Source organism: Tachypleus tridentatus, chromosome 11 (genome assembly GCF_004210375.1).
Source record: "Tachypleus tridentatus isolate NWPU-2018 chromosome 11, ASM421037v1, whole genome shotgun sequence".
In the NCBI taxonomy this organism is placed as follows: Eukaryota; Metazoa; Arthropoda; class Merostomata; order Xiphosura; family Limulidae; genus Tachypleus; species Tachypleus tridentatus.
In genome coordinates, this window is record NC_134835.1 from 13061069 (window position 1) to 13083082 (window position 22014).

General features: G+C 33.5%; 1 pseudogene across 1 annotated transcript in view; it reads right to left on the minus strand.

Moving 5' to 3' along the window:
* Positions 1-839: 839 nt before the first annotated feature.
* The window catches only part of LOC143231677 (neural cell adhesion molecule 2-like), a 166678-nt pseudogene continuing 145503 nt past the window's right edge, over positions 840-22014 (minus strand). The window contains exons 10-14 of the transcript XR_013017110.1: positions 21284-21314; positions 19087-19181; positions 16446-16627; positions 14231-14402; positions 840-1225 (exon numbers count right to left, since the gene is read on the minus strand). The product of XR_013017110.1 is annotated as a neural cell adhesion molecule 2-like (transcript). The remainder of the gene's footprint in view (positions 1226-14230; positions 14403-16445; positions 16628-19086; positions 19182-21283; positions 21315-22014) is intronic.

Sequence of the window (22014 nt, forward strand, 5' to 3'; positions counted from 1 at the left end):
AGGTTTCCTTGGCAACAATACATAACTAAATCTGGAAAAACGACACAAGTAACGTATACATCTGTATGTATCACATATCCGTTCCATTGTCGAAGAATGAAATATGTATTCATACTATTAGATACAAAGACATACTGATCAAGTGGCCTAAAACAGAGTCTATAGATATTTGGACTGTTGAAAAGGGTGCTGGAAAGCTAGTCCTTGTACACTCGATGACTTATTAACAGCATGCAGTGAGTAGTGATGTGTTTTCGACATTACAGCCTTATAATAGCACCTTTACAGTGGATTTTATTTATCAGGGCTATTCTCAAGATGCACAATCGTCAGACGTAACATAAGTTAACGTGGCGACTGTAACAAAGCGGTGAGGCTCCAAGTTTTATTAATATTAATATGCATTTAACATCTGGAAAGGCACATTTATTTTCTCTATTTCTTCACCACGAAACTGGGAGATAAATATTACAAATCACGGTTTCATTATTACTTAATTAACACTAACTGTAATACGAGAACAAATTTAAGAAATGTGTGTTAAACTTGTAAATTTTTCTCACGTTCGATAAACATTTCAAGCATGAATGTTTTTAAGTCGAATAGTATTGAAAAAGGTAATATGTACATTTTTCTATAAACGTGTCTGTTAACAACTATTGGTCACGTGGTTCGACTTCTATTTCTGTGACGTAACATATTTTGAAAGGAAAAACAAACAAACACTTCTTCCTACTTTCGTAATTTTTTTCAGAAGCTGTCACCAGTAAGTTACGTTTTAATTCATTTAGTCTTCTGAGCCACAGTTTATATTATAAGTAATATTTCTGGGGACTTCGTCAAAAAACAAACAAACACTGTCTTTATTAATTCCTTAAAGTGAATTTCACAATTACAGTTAGGTGTGAGTAATTATTCACTGAAAGTGCAGTTACGAACATTTTTAAACAGGAATACACATCATATAAGGCAGTAATAATGCTTAGCACAATAAATAACAAGCAGTATTCTTTTACTTATGAAGTTTTTAAAGACAGAGAATTATTTGTACACAGAACTCTGAAAAAGAAACTTTTCAAGTGATGTTTTCCTCAGATCAAGACGATTCCTCTTGGGCATGCTCTGTTGCTACTTCCTCCAAACACCACGATCAATTGTCTCGCTTTTTCTTCAATCAACTAACTTTCTGATACGTATCTGTAACTCAAAACGTGCTTGGGCGGATCTAAATAGGCATAAGAAATAAAATTGTATGGCTTTGCTATTACTAACTTTATCTGAAAAAATTAAACACAAAATTCTACAGTAAGCCATCCAGATTATCGTTGTTATTATTCATAAGTAAACAGAAATTAGAAATATTACTTCATCAGTCAGTGTTTTACACACGTTTCGGAACACCTGTAATTTTTCTTTTACGAGAACCACGCTTTGTCGAATAATCAGAAATAATGTAAAACAATTATGGAGAATGTGTGGTGAAAGCTGTTTGTTTTTTTGTTTTTTTTTGAATTTCGCACAAAGCTACTCGAGGGCTATCTGTGCTAGCAGTCCCTAATTTAGCAGTGTAAGACTAGAGTGACGGCAGCTAGTCATCACCACCCGCCGCCAACTCTTGGGCTACTCTTTTACCAACGAATAGTGGGATTGACCGTAACATTATAACGCCCCTACGGCTGAAAGGGCGAGCATGTTTGGTGCGACCGGGATTCAAACCCGCGACCCTCGGATTACGAGTCGAAAGCCTTAACACGCTTGGCCGTGCGGGCCATAAGGTATATATCAAGACAAGTATTAATTTTGCATACGGTGTTCATTCTAGAAAAATAAAAAAATTCAGTTACTTTCGTAACCCATTCATTGTTATTAGGAGCTAATTAAAAATTGCCTCATAGCATCATGTATCGTGTAGCCACAATACTGGTTTCCTTGATGTATATGTGATGGTGTAACGAATACTATATTCATGCTGTGTTCTTCAATAAAATGTGGTTAAACACCATATACGTCTAGTACAACTTAACCATGGTGCCATAGATTACAAGTGATTATCTGTGATAAATGTGTTACATATACGTTTGTTCTTAGTAATCATAATAATATTAGAAGGTAAACAATGTGTGTGAATATACGTGAAGAGAGACAATAGGCTCTCCTGTTATAATTCATCAGTGTATTGATATATCACAGTAGAATCAAAGATCTTACACCGATTCATTATTATATTTAATGGAAAAATAATAAAAATGCTTTGAATAGAGGATAATATATATTTTTCAATATTTGCGAGTTAACAAACAAAAAATTGTTTATTTTGAATTTCGCGCAAAGCTACTCTAAATGTATCTGCGCTAGCCGTCCCTAATTTAACAGTGTAATTTTAGAGGGAAGGCAGTTAGTCATCAATACCCACTACCAACTCTTGGGCTGCTCTTTTACCAACGAATATTGGTATTGACCGTCACATTATAACACTCCCACGGCTGAAAGGGCGACCATGTTTGGTGCGACGGGGATTCCAACCCGCGACTCTCAGATTACGAGTTGAACACCTTAACCCACCTGGCCATACTGGGCCTGAAATGCTTCGGATAGAAAATGATATATATTTTTCAATATTTGTGAGTTAACAAACAAAGGAAAATAAAACGTCGTTGAATATCTATATTTAATATAGCATATATTATCTTGAATTTTAGACAAAAGAATGCAACATTATTAAAACGTGGTGAAACGAACATCAGACGTGCAAACGAACGCAGGTTGGTAACTTATGCAAGATACGACTTACTGGAAAAAATATACTAGTTGTATAGCATTATTGCTAAAACCAGTTATTAGGTAAAAATTTATGTATTTTGGAACATAACTATCGGTGGAAGAAATATTTTAAAACAATTTTAAAGAATCTGAACAGAACGTGAGCACTAATGTAAGTTGCTCAAAAATACATTTCAATAAATATAGTGCTATCTCCTAAATAATAAATTGTTAACTTTATTAGCTTGTATGTTTTTTAACTTCGCACAAAGCTACTCGAGGGCTATCTGTGCTAGCCGTCCCTAATTTAGTAGTGTAAGACAAGAGGGAAGGTAGCTAGTCATCACCACCCACCGCCAACTCTTGGGCTACTCTTTTACCAACGAATAGTGAGATTGACCATCACATTATAACGCCCCCACGGCTGAAACGGCGAGCATATTTGGTGCGAGCGGGATGCGAACCCGCCACCCTCATATTAGGAGTCGCACGCCTTAACACGCTTGACCATGCCGGGCCAACTTTATTAGCATTACATACATTTTTATTTAATTGAAGTTAGGGTCATTTTAGTTGAAAAATATAAACTGATACTAAAGTATATGTTCCATCAAAACGCAGACTGATATGACTGACATTTAAGCCTACTCAAAATTACTTAAAGGTAAGTATTCAATAATACGATATGGAATATCAGCATTGACTTTTCCGATTTAAATATATCAGCGACATATAGATTATAAGAATTAAATATTCCATATCTGGTTACAAGAAGTAAGTGAGAGAAGTTTAATTATTACGGAAAGTTATGTGAAACACAATCTTAAAGAGTAACTATGAATATAAGAATCTTCTAGTGAAATCCAATCCTTCTGAAGTTTCCAACTGAATCCTAAATGAAGAAAGTGTCATAATTTGAGATGGTTATTATAAAAAAAAAATGTTCAAATAAAATATACCTTTTGTATATCAGTAAGTTTTAGAATATTTTGAAATTTACGTCTGTACTCAAACTACACATATAAGCTCTTGAATATTTAGAGATATAATCTTACAGTTCAATTGTCTACTGAATTTGGCCTGGCATGGCCAAGCGGGTTAAGGCGTTCGACTCGTAATCTAAGGGCTGCGGGTTCGAGTCCCCGTCGCATCAAACATGCTCGCCCTTTCAGCTGTAGGGGTGTTATAGTGTAATAGTCAATCCCACTGTTCGATGGTAAAAGAGTAGCCCAAGAGCTGGCGGTGAGTGGTGATGACTAGCTGCCTTCCCTTTGGTCTTACACGGCTAAATTAGGGAGGGCTAGACCAGATAACCCTCGCGTAGCTTTGCGCGAAATTCTAAAACAAAACCAAAACCAACCCGTCACACCAACATGCTCATCCGTTCAGCCGTTGGAGCGTTATAAATTGACGGTCAATCCCATTATTCGTTGGTAAAAGAGTACCCCAAGAGTTGGCGGTGGGTATGGATAACTAGCTTTCTTCCCTCTAGTCTTACATTGATAAATTAGAGACGGATAGCGCAGATAACCCTCGTGTGGCTTTGCGCGAAACTGAAAAACAAACAAACAATCAACTAGATATACTCCCACGTAATGACCATGTTTTATTATGAAATATTTGTAATACCAGACAATGAACAAATATTGTTGAGCAGTTTGACATTATAATACCAGATAATGAACAAATATTGTTGAGCAGTATGACATTATAATACCAGACAATGAACAAATATTGTTGAGCAGTATGACATTATAATACCAGACAATGAACAAATATTGTTGAGCAGTATGACATTATAAGAAGTTATAAAACTACTAGGGTTAATTCTCTTGAATAAACTATCTTATCAAAAGGTCTGCTTTTATTGAATGATAAGAAAAACAATAAGAAACGAAACTGTAATTGTAAGGTGGTTGTATTACTAAATGAGTGGAAAGGTGCTTCATGGTGAGTATTGACAAAGGAGTTATTTGTTATGAGGTTAGAGTTACTGGATAAAATTTTCTTACAGAAATAGTTGTTATATGGTTTGTTTGAAGGATTATCTACAGAGATAAACATATATGTAAAAACGGCTGGTATGGGTAGAGAAAGCTCTGTGTTGAGGAGCGAACAACGTTTAGATCTTCTTCGGTCATTGTCAGGTTCACAAGAAAGAAAAAAGGTAACTGACCGGAAGCTGACCACATGTTTAAAAGGGGTTGTGTAATTAAGTGTAGAATGTAGAAGGCGTGCCCAGATGTTGGATTATATTTATTAATAAAGGTATAAAGGTGTTCCTGTGTATTGGTTCATTTTGGGCTTGAGTTGTTGTATTAGTAAGGCTTATTTAATTTAGCGTTTATGTTTGTTTCTTTATTTAGTATTTGGTTGTTTTTATGGTTATGTTGTGTTTATTTGATTTGCAGTGTTCGAAAACGTGTGAAGGTGACTTTGAGAACCTGACGATGACTAAAGAAGATCGAAACGTTGTTCGCTCCTCTACATAAACATTTTCTCTACCCATACCAGCCGTTTTTACTGATATATTTTTCTCTACAAGTGGGTTTTCTCGTCATCACGAATTATCTAAAGAGATAGTTGTTACGTGGTTTGTTGGGACGATCACCTAAACATATAGATTTTATTTAGTTTATTTAGACAATTATCTAAAGAGATATTTATTATATGGTATGTTGACACAATTATCTGCATAGATAGTTAATATATGGCATGTTGGAACAATTATCTGAATAGATAGTTGTTATGTGGTATGTATGGAATACATAATAATAATTGGAAATTAGAAGTATTGTTTTGTAATTGCATATGAAAGACATTTACAGTTATTTAGGTGTTAGTAACAACAGGTGTTTTTACAATCAAGGTTTTATTACTAATTTAGTATGGAATCCATCCATTATTTATAGCTTGTACACACTGAATGTAATTAGTGAAATATAAAATAATAATTGTTAATTAAACATAGCAACTAACTAATGTAAGTAAAATATGGAATCTAACTATTAATAACAGAACATGGAAGTAATCCATTGTTAATAGGACGGTTAAAAATGAACATTTTCAATGAAGCAGAGAGAGCATTCTTATATGACATTAATTAACACTGTTAATGAACAATAGAAACTAAACTTTCTAACAGAGTAAGAAAACTATTAATCATTCTTAGTGTACAAGAAACGGCGATTATTCATGTTATATAAATTTAGAGTAATTAGAAAGTGACAGTATTAATAAATTATAGAAAAATTAAATTATGAGTACAGAAAAATTCATTTTAAAACTTACACTACGAAGGGAATAATAATTTATGTATTTTATCAATTAATGAATATACAATTTGATCATTATTGATGAAAATACAAACGGTCGATAAAAATATTTTGTTTACTAACAAAATTTATAAAAATATGTTATTTATCAAGTAGAGAAACCAGTTACTATCAGAATATTACAACAAATACAACTGGGACCGGCATGGCCAGGTGGTTAAGGCATTTGACTCGTAATCTGCGGGTTGCAGGTTCGATTCCCCATCGCACCAAACATACTCGCCTTTTCAACCGAGAGGGCGTTATAATGTAATGGTCAATACTACCTTTCGTTGGTAAAAGAGTAGTCCAAGAGTTGACGGTGGGTGGAAATGAGTAGTTAGTTGCCTTCCCTCTAATGTTACACTGCTAAATTAGGGACAGCTGGCACAGATACCCTCCTGTAGCTTTGCGTAAAATTCAAAACAAACCAAACAACACTGACTAGTATATATGAAACTATTTTCTAACTACACAGAGTTGAGTACGTTATATTTAAACGATTTTGAAGCCTCACCAGTTGACACACTAAATGTAGCTAAGTCTATTCGTGTTCTGTTTGATGACAATGGAGTTTGACAATAGACCTTCAGCATGAGTTCTATTGCAAATATCCTGTCTTAAGGAGATTACGTCCAAAGCACACTATTCCTTCCTGCAGGTTGTCCATAATTCATTTAATGTACAAGAACAACGATGTTATAGTGCTCCTTACAAATGGCCGATTTAACAGGACTTGAACAGTGTGTCTTCGTATGAAATAGCATTAACATCTATTTCATTCTCTTGCTGGTTGAGGTATGTCACAGCAAAATGACATATAAGTGTGGAAAGCCTTATCTCGATCAAACTTTATCTTGGTGCCTCCTTTCCAAGCGCCTGAACAATATTGATGACTTCTGTGATTGAACATGGTGTTCGTATACTCTTATGTCTTACAAGAAGCCTCGTATTTCTTACCATGGTTAGAGTACAACGTATTTTTGGATGGTCTTGGTGCTCCAAACTGATCCATATTCTGATGTAATTATGTACAAGGGATATCCCTGCATTAAAAACTCGAAATCTCTGACCTGAGCAATTTTTATGATCTAAGTATATGAATACTTTCTGTCGAAAAGAGCTGTTCCATACCTTGATGAAGTTTTTAAACTACTCAAAGAAAGATGGCAGTCAATCACTCAGGAATACCTGCACAAACCATGTCACGTCGATGTGAAACAGTACTGAAATCCAAGGGAATGCTGACTAAATATTAACTTGTGAAACTGGTTTGTGTTATTTTGAGTATCATTTTTACGTTCGATTAACTTGTGAAACTTGTTGGATTATTTTGTTGGCTAATAGAAATAAAAATAGCTACAAACCTACAGAAACTAAGAAACTATAATAAAATCTAACTAAAATCATGAAAAGTTCAGGTACTGATGAAATCCAGAGTTAAAATTGGGATTTGAGATCATATTTGAAAATATCTCGTTAGTGCATTCTAAAAACATATTTCTCTGTTATCTAATAAAATATACAACAAATTAACATTATTTTCAAAGGTGGCACTTTTTTTGGTCACCCCTTGCGGGTACACCTTATTTCTCCTTGGTTAACTCGTCTTTAGTGTTACTCTTGAGGAGTGGAATTATCTAAAACTCGTAAAACCGAGTAACCAAAATTGATGGACGTTTGGGAAAATCGCACTAGCTATGTAACTCCAAACGATATCAAAATGTAGTTATTATACATCCCGTTCCATCTATGCCTTTTACGTTTTGCGGTTAGTGCTTAAACTACTGAATTGTATGTTCACCAGTGAATTAATATAGCATACTCAGCGTTAAATTATGAACAGAGAACATAAATTAACCCTTGTTTATCAATCATACAAGTGTTTATAGTATGAAATGGTAAGGTATGAAGTGTTTATAGTATGAAATGGTAAGATAAGAAATGTTTATAGTATGAAATGGTAAGATATGAAGTGTTTATACTATGAAATGGTAAGGTATGAAGTGTTTATAGTATGAAATGGTAAGGTATGAGGTGTTTATAGTATGGAATGGTAAGGTATGAAGTGTTTATAGTATGGAACGGTAAGGTATGAAGTGTTTATACTATGAAATGGTAAGGTATGAAGTGTTTATAGTATGAAATGGTAAGGCATGAAGTGTTTATAGTATGGAACGGTAAGATATGAAGTGTTTATAGTATGAAATGGTAAGGTATGAAGTGTTTATAGTATGAAATGGTAAGGTATGAAGTGTTTATAGTATGGAACGGTAAGGTATGAAGTATTTATAGTATGGAATGGTAAGGTGTGAAGTGTTTATAGTATGAAATGGTAAGGTATGAAGTGTTTATAGTATGAAATGGTAAGGTATGAAGTGTTTATAGTATGGAACGGTAAGGTGTGAAGTGTTTATAGTATGGAATGGTAAGGTATGAAGTGTTTATAGTATGGAATGGTAAGGTATGAAGTGTTTATAGTATGGAATGGTAAGGTATGAAGTGTTTATAGTATGAAATGGTAAGATAAGAAATGTTTATAGTATGAAATGGTAAGATAAGAAGTTTTTATAGTATGGAACGGTAAGGTATGAAGTGTTTATAGTATGGAACGGTAAGGTATGAAGTGTTTATAGTATGGAACGGTAAGGTATGAAGTGTTTATAGTATGAAATGATAAGGTGTGAAGTGTTTATAGTATGGAATGGTAAGGTGTGAAGTGTTTATAGTATGGAATGGTAAGATATGAAGTGTTTATAGTATGAAATTATAAGGTGTGAAGTGTTTATAGTATGGAATGGTAAGGTTTGAAGTGTTTATAGTATGGAATGGTAAGGTATGAAGTGTTTATAGTATGGAACGGTAAGGTATGAAGAGTTTATAGTATGGAATGATAAGGTGTGAAGTGTTTATAGTATGGAATGGTAAGGTATGAAGTGTTTATAGTATGGAACGGTAAGGTTTGAAGTGTTTATAGTATGAAATGGTAAGGTATGAAGTGTTTATAGTATGAAATGGTAAGGTATGAAGTGTTTATAGTATGGAACGGTAAGGTATGAAGTGTTTATAGTATGAAATGATAAGGTATGAAGTGTTTATAGTATGAAATGGTAAGATAAGAAATGTTTATAGTATAAAATCGTAAGGTATGAAGTCTTTATAGTATGGAATGGTAAGGTATGAAGTGTTTATAGTATGGAACGGTAAGGTATGAAGAGTTTATAGTATGGAATGATAAGGTGTGAAGTGTTTATAGTATGGAATGGTAAGGTATGAAGTGTTTATAGTATGGAACGGTAAGGTTTGAAGTGTTTATAGTATGAAATGGTAAGGTATGAAGTGTTTATAGTATGAAATGGTAAGGTATGAAGTGTTCATAGTATGGAACGGTAAGGTATGAAGTGTTTATAGTATGAAATGATAAGGTATGAAGTGTTTATAGTATGAAATGGTAAGATAAGAAATGTTTATAGTATAAAATCGTAAAGGTATGAAGTCTTTATAGTATGAAATGGTAAGGTATGAAGTGTTTATAGTATGGAACGGTAAGGTATGAAGAGTTTATAGTATGGAATGATAAGGTGTGAAGTGTTTATAGTATGGAATGGTAAGGTATGAAGTGTTTATAGTATGGAACGGTAAGGTATGAAGTGTTTATAGTATGGAATGGTAAGGTGTGAAGTGTTTATAGTATGAAATGATAAGGTATGAAGTGTTTATAGTATGAAATGGTAAGATAAGAAATGTTTATAGTATAAAATCGTAAGGTATGAAGTCTTTATAGTATGGAATGGTAAGGTATGAAGTGTTTATAGTATGGAACGGTAAGGTATGAAGAGTTTATAGTATGGAATGATAAGGTGTGAAGTGTTTATAGTATGGAATGGTAAGGTATGAAGTGTTTATAGTATGGAACGGTAAGGTATGAAGTGTTTATAGTATGGAATGGTAAGGTGTGAAGTGTTTATAGTATGAAATTATAAGGTATGAAGTATTTATAGTATGAAATGGTAAGATAAGAAATGTTTATAGTATAAAATCGTAAGGTATGAAGTCTTTATAGTATGGAATGGTAAGGTATGAAGTGTTTATAGTATGGAACGGTAAGGTATGAAGAGTTTATAGTATGGAATGATAAGGTGTGAAGTGTTTATAGTATGGAATGGTAAGGTATGAAGTGTTTATAGTATGGAACGGTAAGGTTTGAAGTGTTTATAGTATGAAATGGTAAGGTATGAAGTGTTTATAGTATGAAATGGTAAGGTATGAAGTGTTTATAGTATGGAACGGTAAGGTATGAAGTGTTTATAGCATGGAATGGTAAGGTGTGAAGTGTTTATAGTATGGAATGGTAAGGTGTGAAGTGTTTATAGTATGGAATGGTAAGGTGTGAAGTGTTTATAGTATGGAATGGTAAGATATGAAGTTTTTATAGTATGGAATGGTAAGGTATGAAGTGTTTATAGTATGGAATGGTAAGGTATGAAGTGTTTATAGTATGAAATGGTAAGGTGTGAAGTGTTTATAGTATGGAACGGTAAGGTGTTAAGTGTTTATAGTATGGAATGGTAAGGTATGAAGTGTTTATAGTATGGAATGGTAAGGTGTGAAGTGTTTATAGTATGAAATGGTAAGATAAGAAACGTTTATAGTATGAAATGGTAAGATAAGAAGTCTTTATAGTATGGAACGGTAAGGTATGAAGTGTTTATAGCATGGAATGGTAAGGTATGAAGTGTTTATAGCATGGAATGGTAAGGTATGAAGTGTTTATAGTATGAAATGGTAAGATAAGAAATGTTTATAGTATAAAATCGTAAGGTATGAAGTCTTTATAGTATGGAATGGTAAGGTATGAAGTGTTTATAGTATGGAACGGTAAGGTATGAAGAGTTTATAGTATGGAATGATAAGGTGTGAAGTGTTTATAGTATGGAATGGTAAGGTATGAAGTGTTTATAGTATGAAATGATAAGGTATGAAGAGTTTATAGTATGGAATGATAAGGTGTGAAGTGTTTATAGTATGGAATGGTAAGATATGAAGTGTTTATAGTATGGAATGGTAAGATATGAAGTGTTTATAGTATGGAATGGTAAGGTATGAAGTGTTTATAGTATGGAATGGTAAGGTATGAAGTGTTTATAGTATGAAATGGTAAGGTATGAAGTGTTTATAGTATGAAATGGTAAGGTGTGAAGTGTTTATAGTATGGAAGGGTAAGATGTGAAGTGTTTATAGTATGAAATGATAAGATGTGAAGTGTTTATAGTATGAAATGGTAAGGTATGAAGTGTTTATAGTATGAAATGGTAAGGTGTGAAGTGTTTATAGTATGAAATGGTAAGGTATGAAGTGTTTATAGTATGGAATGGTAAGGTATGAAGTGTTTATAGTATGAAATGGTAAGGTGTGAAGTGTTTATAGTATGAAATGGTAAGGTATGAAGTGTTTATAGTATGAAATGGTAAGGTGTGAAGTGTTTATAGTATGAAATGGTAAGGTATGAAGTGTTTATAGTATGGAATGGTAAGGTATGAAGTGTTTATAGTATGGAATTGTAAGGTGTGAAGTGTTTATAGTATGGAATGGTAAGGTATGAAGTGTTTATAGTATGAAATGGTAAGGTATGAAGTGTTTATAGTATGGAATGATAAGGTGTGAAGTGTTTATAGTATGGAATGGTAAGGTATGAAGTGTTTATAGTATGAAATGATAAGGTATGAAGTGTTATAGTATGGAATGGTAAGATATAAATAATAATGTTATAAGTTTTTAATATACGAAGTTTAACTGTACGAACGAAGACATATCGAGGTAGTATTATATTTATTATACAAAAGATGACTTAACAAAAGTATAATGTTTGATAACGAAGTCACTGAGGTCCAGTTATAATGTGAGATATAAGACATGTCTTGTTGTACGGACGTTACATGGAAGTAGAACCCACATTGTAGTTAGGACTCGTCGTTTAAGAGTCTTTACCTCAGTTCGCAAAGCCTCACACGTAAAGAATAGAAAGTAAAATGATAAAAAGTAAAATATAACAATAACAAGGTATATGCGTTCAGACCCGGAACTTTCTTTTTTCTATAATACCCTTGACTGCCTCCAGACAGTTGTGAGAAGTTCAGAAGAAAAGAAATGACATACGAGAAAGAAATGAGTTTAACCATTAGGGGTAGTCAGTAAGAAAACCTTACATCCTTATTTTGACACACCATCATAGGGACTAGCATGTTAATCCAATATATTAGCAACTCAGCACACAACTTATGTTAAAATAAATAAAATGCTAACAAGTTATTTGTATTGGTTGAATAACGACTCTTCACGTAAGAAATCCAAACTACAAACTAGATTTTTTTTTAATAACTCAAATGTTTCGACTAATTATCAACAATTTCAAAAACATATTTCATTTGTCTGATGTCAAATTAGAATTCTAGATACCGTGGTAATGTTGAGGAAGTGAAACTCTTTTAAACGTTTGAATTAAACAAAAACAATTATGGTTTGTTTTAAGAGAATGTTTAAGATATCTGTGTTTGATGATACAGCAACTGATTTGTTTTTGAAGAATCTTTAAAATATTGTGAATTTAAGCCTAAATATTATCACCAACCTTATACTATAACCTGCATCCATAGTTAAAGATAACATCTACCATTATTCACTTATTCTTCCTCACTATATATAAAGTATTGCGATTAGAATATACGAAAGATTGAGTCTATAAGCTGACCACTGTATTTAGAGAGACATGACATATAGAAAATGAGTATTATATAGACAAGGTTGGCAAGTGGTTTGGTTTGTTTTGAATTTCGCGCAAAGTTACACAAGGGCTATCTGCACTAGCCGTCCCTAATTTAGCAGCGTAAGGCTAGAGGGAAAGCAGTTAGTCATCACCACCCAACTCTTGGGGTACTCTTTTACCAATGAATAGTGAGATTGACCATCACATTATAACGCCCCCACGGCTGAAAGGACGAGTATATTTGGTGTGACGGGGATCCGAACCTACGAACCTCGGATTACTAGTCGATTGCCTTAACCACCTGGCCATGCTGGGTCCTGATGGAACGTGAGAATATATAACATATATTGAAAGACGAAACATGAGTGTCGAAAGTTACCGACCACGAACTTTCACGTATACCGAACTTTTTAAGTACAGCAATCTGATTTAAAGACTAAATAAGTAATATTTATCTATCTTCCAACCACGTGTACAGAAATGAATAAAATACGTGGCCTATATGCTGATAAACTAAAAAAATAACTAGATATTTTAATGGACTGGAACTTATCGTGTTTTAAAGAACTATTGAAACTGAACATCGTTTATTAAGACAATAGAAATCAAATACTCTATATATAGTATAAAAATCAGTCTGGGTTAATGAATGATAAAAATAGTATACACAGAGTATAGAAACTAATCTTTATTAATAAAGTATAAATAATGTATATAAACTGGCCTTTTTTAATGGAGTTTAAAGCTACGTATGAATAAGACATAGACAGACACTAACGCCTATCAACAAAGTTTAAAAGTAATATAAACATAGAGTATAGAAACTATTATTAAATAAATATATTAAATATTCATTAATAACAGTGTAAAAATTAATGTAGCAAAAAAACTGACTGTTGTTAATTGCGTATAAACACCAGCAGTTATAAAAAAATTAAAGAAACTGATCATAAAGTGATAAACTATTATAACCAATAACTGTTATTAAAATATAGCAAGAATATTAGCTATTATTAATATTTTATATATCATTATTAATGTACTAATATTAAAGTATGGACTTAATTAATGTATTTACTACGTACTAGTATTAAATCATGGACTTAATGTAATTACTACGTGCTAATAATAAATTATAGACTTAATTAATGTAATTACTACGTGCTAGTAATAAATCATGGACTTAATGTAATTACTACGTGCTAGTAATAAAGCATATACTTAATGTAAGTACTACGTGCTAGTAATAAATCATATGCTTAATTAATGTAATTACTACGTGCTAGTATTAAATCATGGACTTAATTAACGTAAGTACTACGTGCTAGTAATAAATCATGGACTTAATCTCACACAGAACTAATATCTGCCACTATTTTTTTTTAAACTGTACTCTCTCCTCCGTTATTCACAAGCGACGTTTCACTTTCTTCGTCACGTTCAGGGTCTTTCCTCTTGAAATCTAGTTTAGCATAGTTTGTTGGCGGCTCGCGCCGATTTACAGCAGTAAGGCAATGTCCAGTTTTGAAAAGAGATAGATCAGCATACGTTATATCATCAGCTTGCTAAAGAAAAAGAACATTGGAGAAAAATACGTAAATAAGAAATTAATAGTTATATTACATACAAATTATGTAAAAATTCCCTTAATAAAATCACTGTTATGGACTGAAAATATGGTATGTGTGTACATTGCTACGTACTAAACCTTAGACGCAACTACGACAGCAGTTTGTTCACTTATTAATTGTTTTATTTATCTATAACATGTGATTAATAAATACAAGTATACATTACATACACTATAATCTAAACAGACTGGATAATACTAAAAGGTGAGTTTATTTTGTTTGCTTATTTTACAGAAAAGCCATAGTGGAATATCTACTATACCCACCGCGAAGAATCGAATTCCTTGTTTTTTTTAGGGTTGCAAGTCCTCAAACTAACCATTTTCACACTAGCAGCACGAAATTTGAACGAGTTCGACAACAACAATTGCCCTTTCGTAAACGATTGTCTTGTTAACATAAAAGTCATTTTGTTACAAAACTAAGATGTTCAAGTTTTAAGTTGTTGTATTCCTATAGAATTATTTACATTATTTGAGAGTGACGTTCTATAAATTTATAACAAAAAAATTTATTAATTGATCGATTAGCTACGTACGAAAATGATGTTTGTATTTTGATCATACGAATATATATATAAACGTCAACGAGCCCCACTTCTCAACAGTGGCTCAGCAGTAAGTTTGAAAGTTCGATACATGTGCTGAGCATAGCGTAGATAATCTATTGTATAGTTTAAACACAAACAAGTAAACTTAATGTAGCTGTACTTACTAGAGAGCCTGGATAATTTCAGATGATCCTGTACGTTATGTTTAAATGATGTTAAACCTTACCCCGTATCTACAGTTTCTACTGTCACGTCTGGTCATGCACCATCTGACAAACAACAGTGTTTTCATTGGAAGGTGCTCAGCTGTAAAGGTCTCATGTATAAATAGCACTTGGTTCCAGTAATACATCTAGTTTACGTTAATAACTGTTCTTCGTCTCCAGTTTTTAAGTGCACATAAATGCACAGGAGTTGAGTCAGTGACATTATACCTAAGCCTTTAACAGCGTAGGTAGCAGCGTAAATATCTGTTTTATTCACCAGCTACTTACAGCAGAAAATGATAGAACGACAGATATGACTTGAAGCCTTCTCTTAACAAAACTTTATTGTGTTCATTTCCATACAAATATCGTTTGAATAAGTTGTGTACTGTTTCCTGGGGTACGTGGTCAGATTTTGTGTTGACCTCTTTGCTCATTAATTTTCAAATTGTGGAAAATCCCGCAACAAGGCTACGGCCCCTTCCGTGGCTCAACGGTATGTCTGCGGACTTACAACGCAAAAAACCGAGTTTCGATACGCGTGGTGGGCAGAGCACAGACAGCCCATTGTGCCTAATTCAAAACAACAACAACAACAGCAGGGCTACAAGTTCTTGTATTTTCTTTTCTGGATAGTCTTGGTACCCAAATTCAATAAGTACGACAGTAATCCGTCCAATATAAACACATTCTTATGAACTGAGTAAATGAACACTTTACGTTCAATGCTACATAAGTGAACAGTTTTTGGCAAAATCCATTCTACAGCGACTTTATATCGGCAATGAGTGTGATGTAATTTGTGTATTGAAAGTCGTTTTAATATAAGATAATTTTGAAAAGGGAATCTAAACGTCTCCCACAATGCCGAGCGAGACTACGAAATAACTAACCCTAAGTTCAGAGACTGTGATCACAGTATGACACACAAACAAATCAGTCTTGTTTCATAAATATTCTAAAATATATTACAAACTCCTATAGTTTTAGATTGTTTATTAATACAAACTAGAATTCGAGTTACTGTTCCATATATATGAATCCAAATATAATCATATTTACATGGATACAAAAAAGAATTATGTTAATATTTAATAGCTACCAACGAAGACATTTTATTACATCAAATACCATACACATAAACTTAAGGAATGTCATATATTCAGCTGCTTTTGTCGGTATCAAGTGACGTATATAATCAAATATATTCAAGTTTCTCACCGGTGAAACTGAAAGTCCCTTCTGGCAAGAAAAGTCCACGAGACGGTTGGCTACGCATGCGGGATTATTGTAGAGAGATTTCTTAGACACTGCATAGTTTCTGCTTGGAGACCTCATATTGTAACTTGTTTCCACGGTTTTATTCAGTTGCATATATTGTTGTTCCTGTTCATCCATGCTACCTTAATTAAAATACATTTTATTCTTACTGGAAACTCGAACATTGCCAGTAAAGAAAGATACATTAACAATTGTCATTGTGACGCAATGAGATAAAAATGATCAATCACTAAACCACGTTTTTTCTCAGCATAAGACATTTTATACGGTAACAATCTCCATCTTATAAATAACATACAAATTACGTTTCGATAGAGAATTTATTTCTGTTCGACCTAATGAATTCTGGCATTGGACGAAAAGCTTCGCTGCACGCGATGTGTGACGCACGCAAGGTGTGCGATCAAGATACAATTATATTCGTATTACTCGAGATAGGACCATTAAGAAATGTTATTGTTATTTGTACCGCTTACTGTCACCAGTAATCTACAAATCTCGCTTCCCAGGTATCTACCGTTATCTCCTCAATATACATTTTAGTAAAATAAATTGGAACAGAAAGTTTGTTTGTTTTTGAATTTCGCACAAAGCTATTCGAGGGCTATCTGTGCTAGCTGTCCCTAATTTTGCAGTGTAAGACTAGAGGGAAGGCAGCTAGTCATCACCACCCACCGCCAACTCTTGGTCTACTCTTTTATCAACGAATAGTGGGATTGACGTTCATATTATAACGCCCCCACGGCTGAAAGGGCGAGCATGTTTGGCGCGACGCAGATGTGAACCCGCGACCCTCAGATTACGAGTCGCACGCCTCAACACGCTTGGCCATGCCGGGCCAGGAACAGTAAGACTGTATATATATATATAATGTTTTTATTGAGAACTATGCACTGTGTTTCAAAAGATAAAACTAAGCCTATTTTTTTTAATTATATATACTCAGATCAGAATGACAAATGCTATAACATAAACATTCAATCAATCATTAAAAGTCCTTCTTTACATAACTAATGACAACGGACGTTTAAGAAAATTTAACATTTCAGCTTAAAGTATAGTTATTACTTATTCGTTGTGGAAAAAAAAACAAACTTATTTTAGGGTTAAAAGAAAATTTAAAGACATTTAAAACGAACGATATATAATCCGCTATTACATTTAAGTTGAGGTCAGTATTATGTTGATATTATAAACAATAAAAACTATTTTCATTAATTTTAAATAAATCACTTTATTTAAACAAACTGCTGACAACTATAAATCCATAACTATTCAAAATGTGAACTCGAAACGAGATATTGGTTTGTTTTCATTTTTTACAACGCTGCACGAAGGCTATTGGCGCCGGCCGTCACTAATCTAGTAGTTTTAGACTAGAGATAAGACAGCTAGTCATCACCACCCACCGCCAACATTTGAGCTACTATTTTACCAATGAGTAGTGGGATTGCCCGTGAAATTATAACGCCCCCACGGCTGGGAGTGCAAGCATGTTTGGCGCCATGGGGATTCAAACCCCAAATTACCAGATGATGAATCGAGTGTTTTATCCAACTGGCCATGTAGGGACACAAGATATTATGTGTTAATCGTAGATTTAACTAAAAATTATTTTTAAATAATTATAACTAATGAAAGTTCAGGATGTCACAAAAACACGTGGGTTAAAGATGTGTTTATATCAAACAACTAAAAACTCGAGTGATTTCTGTATGTAGACATTTGTTTTTCAGAGACAAACTGTTTGACCATAAAACAGAAAGTTCTATCTTACGTTACTGAAAATGACACAGGCGCCATTCTTTGTTACTGTTTGACCATAAAACAGTAAGTTCTATCTTACTTTAATGAAAATGACACAGGCGCCATTCTTTGTTACTGTTTGACCATAAAACAGAAAGTTCTATCTTACGTTAATGAAAATGACACAGGCGCCATTCTTTGTTACTTGTTTTAAGCATAACCAAAATGAAGTTCGTTGTTTTTATCTTAATATATCTCAAAAATCGAATAGCAAATCTGTATACTGGGTTGATTGTTTGAACGTGGAGATTTATTATGTAAAAAGAGTTAAATATATACTATTCTAAACACCAACGACTGCTCAAAAATCCATAATTAACGTGTCAAAAGTTTGAATTTCACACAAAACTACACAAAAGCTATCTTCGCCAGCCGTTTCTAACATAGTAGCGTAAAACGAGAGGGAAGACAACTAGTGATCACCACCCAACGCCAACCTTTGGGGTACTTTTTTACCAACGAATAATGGAATCGAACCTCAATTATAACGCCCCCACGGCTGAAAGGACGTGATTGTTAGGTGTCACGGGAATTTGAACCCGCGACACTCAGATTACGAGTCGAGCGCCTCCTAACTTTACCAAGGCACGAGATTTTGTGTTCTAAGGGGAGTGACCACAGCGGAAATGTGTTCAACAATAGTTAAATAATCATCGCTCTGGAACTTATTTATTTATTTAATCATATAATAATAAAGTATTTATTTTTATTTTGTTCTCTAGAAATACATCGAATTGAAGTTCATATCAGAAAACAAAACAAAACTAACTGATACCTGAATTTCGAGATGTGTTAACATTTTTTGCAGGAATAATATCTGGACATTTATCATCAAGTTCATCAAAAACCTTCTTCAGAGGGGTCGCAGGTCTACAAACAAGAGCCTTGTTAGATAAAACAAAGTAAAATGGTACACAAGCTTCTAATATATATTTATCACATAGGAACAAGAACTTTGTCAAAAAATGTGAAACAAACAGTTATATCTTAGAGCTGGAAACAAGGACCTTGTTAAGTGAAATGATAAACAAACTGCGAAATTTTAGACCTAGAAAAAAGACCGTTGTTAACTGAAAGAGCACACAATTACTATAAGTTAGATCCAGAAACAAGAACATTGTTAAATAATATTGTAACAAGCTGCTATATTTCATACCTAGAAACAAGAACTTTGATAAGTAAAATGGTACACAAGTTTCTATACTTTAGATCAAGAAACTAGACTTTTGTTAAGTTTTGCCTTGCTTTTAGAATTTCACGCAAAGCTACACGAGAGCCATCTGTTCTAGCCGTCCCTAATTTAGCAATGTAAGACTAGAGGGAAGGCAGCTAGTCATCATCACCCACCGCCAAATCTTGGACTACTCTTTTACCAACGAATAGAGGGATTGAGCGTCACATTATAACGTCGCTACGGCTAAAAGGGCAAGCATGTTTGGTGCGACCGGGATTCGAACCCACGACTCTCAGATTACAAGTCGAACGCCTTAACCCACCTGGCCATGCCGGGCTTACTTGGAAAGTAAGATACAAAACGTACGCTATCCGAGATATGTTTTGGATCTTTCACTTTAACTGATTTCGTGATAGCATGAGAAGAATGAATTTACCAAATAATAAAATCCCCGCAATAACAAAGTTTATTAGGACGCACAAGGAAAGACCAAGAACATAAAACTCTCAACACTGACCCTGTCAACTTATCTACCTCTGTGTGATAGATTACTCTAAGTGATTGTCAAATTATCGATCATCAAATAAAATAAACGACAGAACTTCTTCGAGATAAAAAGTTTTAAACGTACCTACCAGCGACAACAACCTATCTCTTAAAAACCACTGACCATTTTCTCTCTTAAAAACCATCTGACATTTTTTTTTTAAATCGACACTTAGACTGTAGACACCATCAATCAAGAGGAGAGACGGAAATCTTTAAAAAAATCCTTGAAAAAGAACTTTTACTTCAGAGGTAGCCCTAAGTAGGAATACATATTTTGGTTTTGTGAATATTTAGGCCTTAAAATGTGATACGTACTGAGCATGTAAACAAGAGAATCCTACAGTCGAGGTCGTGTCGGTTCAGGGAACACTTCGGAACGTTATCTAACTGATCCTTCACTTTTATCTTTTTCAAAATTTTAACCTGAGACAACAGTTCTCAGTTTTCTTTGTCTCACCTCTGAGATACTGTCCAATAACATTATTATTGTATACGAACAATGAATGTTTTGTTGTTGTTGTTGAATGCAAAGCTGAATAATTACTGGTATGTTTTATCAGAAGCATAACGTTGATTATTAATGTAAAATCATAGACTTCTAAGTATCAATTTTCTTACTTATTATTGCTACACTACAGTCGATTAAGATTAGCAAAATTCCCGGATGTTGAAAAATCTTTATCGAACTCATTTTAGAAATTGTAGCAGAGCAATGACTAATTTATTTTTTAACAGTCATCTCCGGCAGATGGCACAAGTAGCTACGCCATGAATAACAAAACCAAAACTCGGCTCGTTTTCGAGGAAAGCGAACGTTTCTAGGTCTATATATAACTAATGCATCATTAACTTCTGGAAGAGACCATCTGGAAATTCACGAAGTAGCGGATGACGAATAGAGTATATTCTATCAAGAAAGATGTTGACCATTAACGACTTCAATGCAGCTGACTGTAATGTGTAGACGGGATTCCTGTACTGTCGGTGACAATGCTTACTGAAATCACGGTTTTAACGAATATAGTTTCTTACATTCACAGGGAACTTAAATAGTTGTCCATGAACATTTTAGTGACTCTGGTATTTAGTTAATCACGAGATAACTTTAATTTGTTAATGGCTTTTCTCATAAATAAACATAAAAAAATCCAAACAAAACTCGACTATATAATATATAAAGACACAGTTTATGTTATATGATTCATAGTCCACGTTATATGATTCATAAACTTTCTATTTTATAACTTACATTTCTTGTTGGTGTCTCTTCCTTTTTTTTCCTGTTGTGAGGAAAATAAGAAAACCATGTTGAATGTATTCGTAGAATCATGTAATGTTTTCAACATTCTAAGGCCAACTAACTGTTCATAGTTGTAGAGGCCAGAATTAACATAAAAAATTATAGATTAAAATCAGGTTAACAATACACTAAAATAAGTTAACTTGTATTGTGCCTAATCTGAATTTAAAACGTCTACAACCTGTCAACACCACTGTTGTAAATGCTTCTAACGGTTGGAATACATCCAATAAGTAGCATCACTGTTGTATACGTTTCTAACAGTTGGAATACATCCAATAAGTAGCATCACTGTTGTATACGTTTCTAACAGTTGGAATACACCCAATAAGTAACACTACTGTTGTGTATGTTTTTAACGGTTGATATACATCCAGTAAGTAACGGCACCGTTGTACATGTTCTAACAGTTGGTATGCACACAATAAGTAACACCACTGTTCTATATACTTCTAACGGTTGGAATACACCCACCAAGTAGCATTACTGTTGTATATATTTCACGGTTGGTATACACCCACCAAGTAGCATCACTGTTGTATATATTTCACGGTTGGAATACACCCACTAAGTAAGAACAGATGATTTCGGGTTGAGAAAAGTTTAACACCATATTTAATATAGAAAATGAACAGAAAATAGCCCCTATTTGAATATTTGTTCATAATAATGTAAACTCG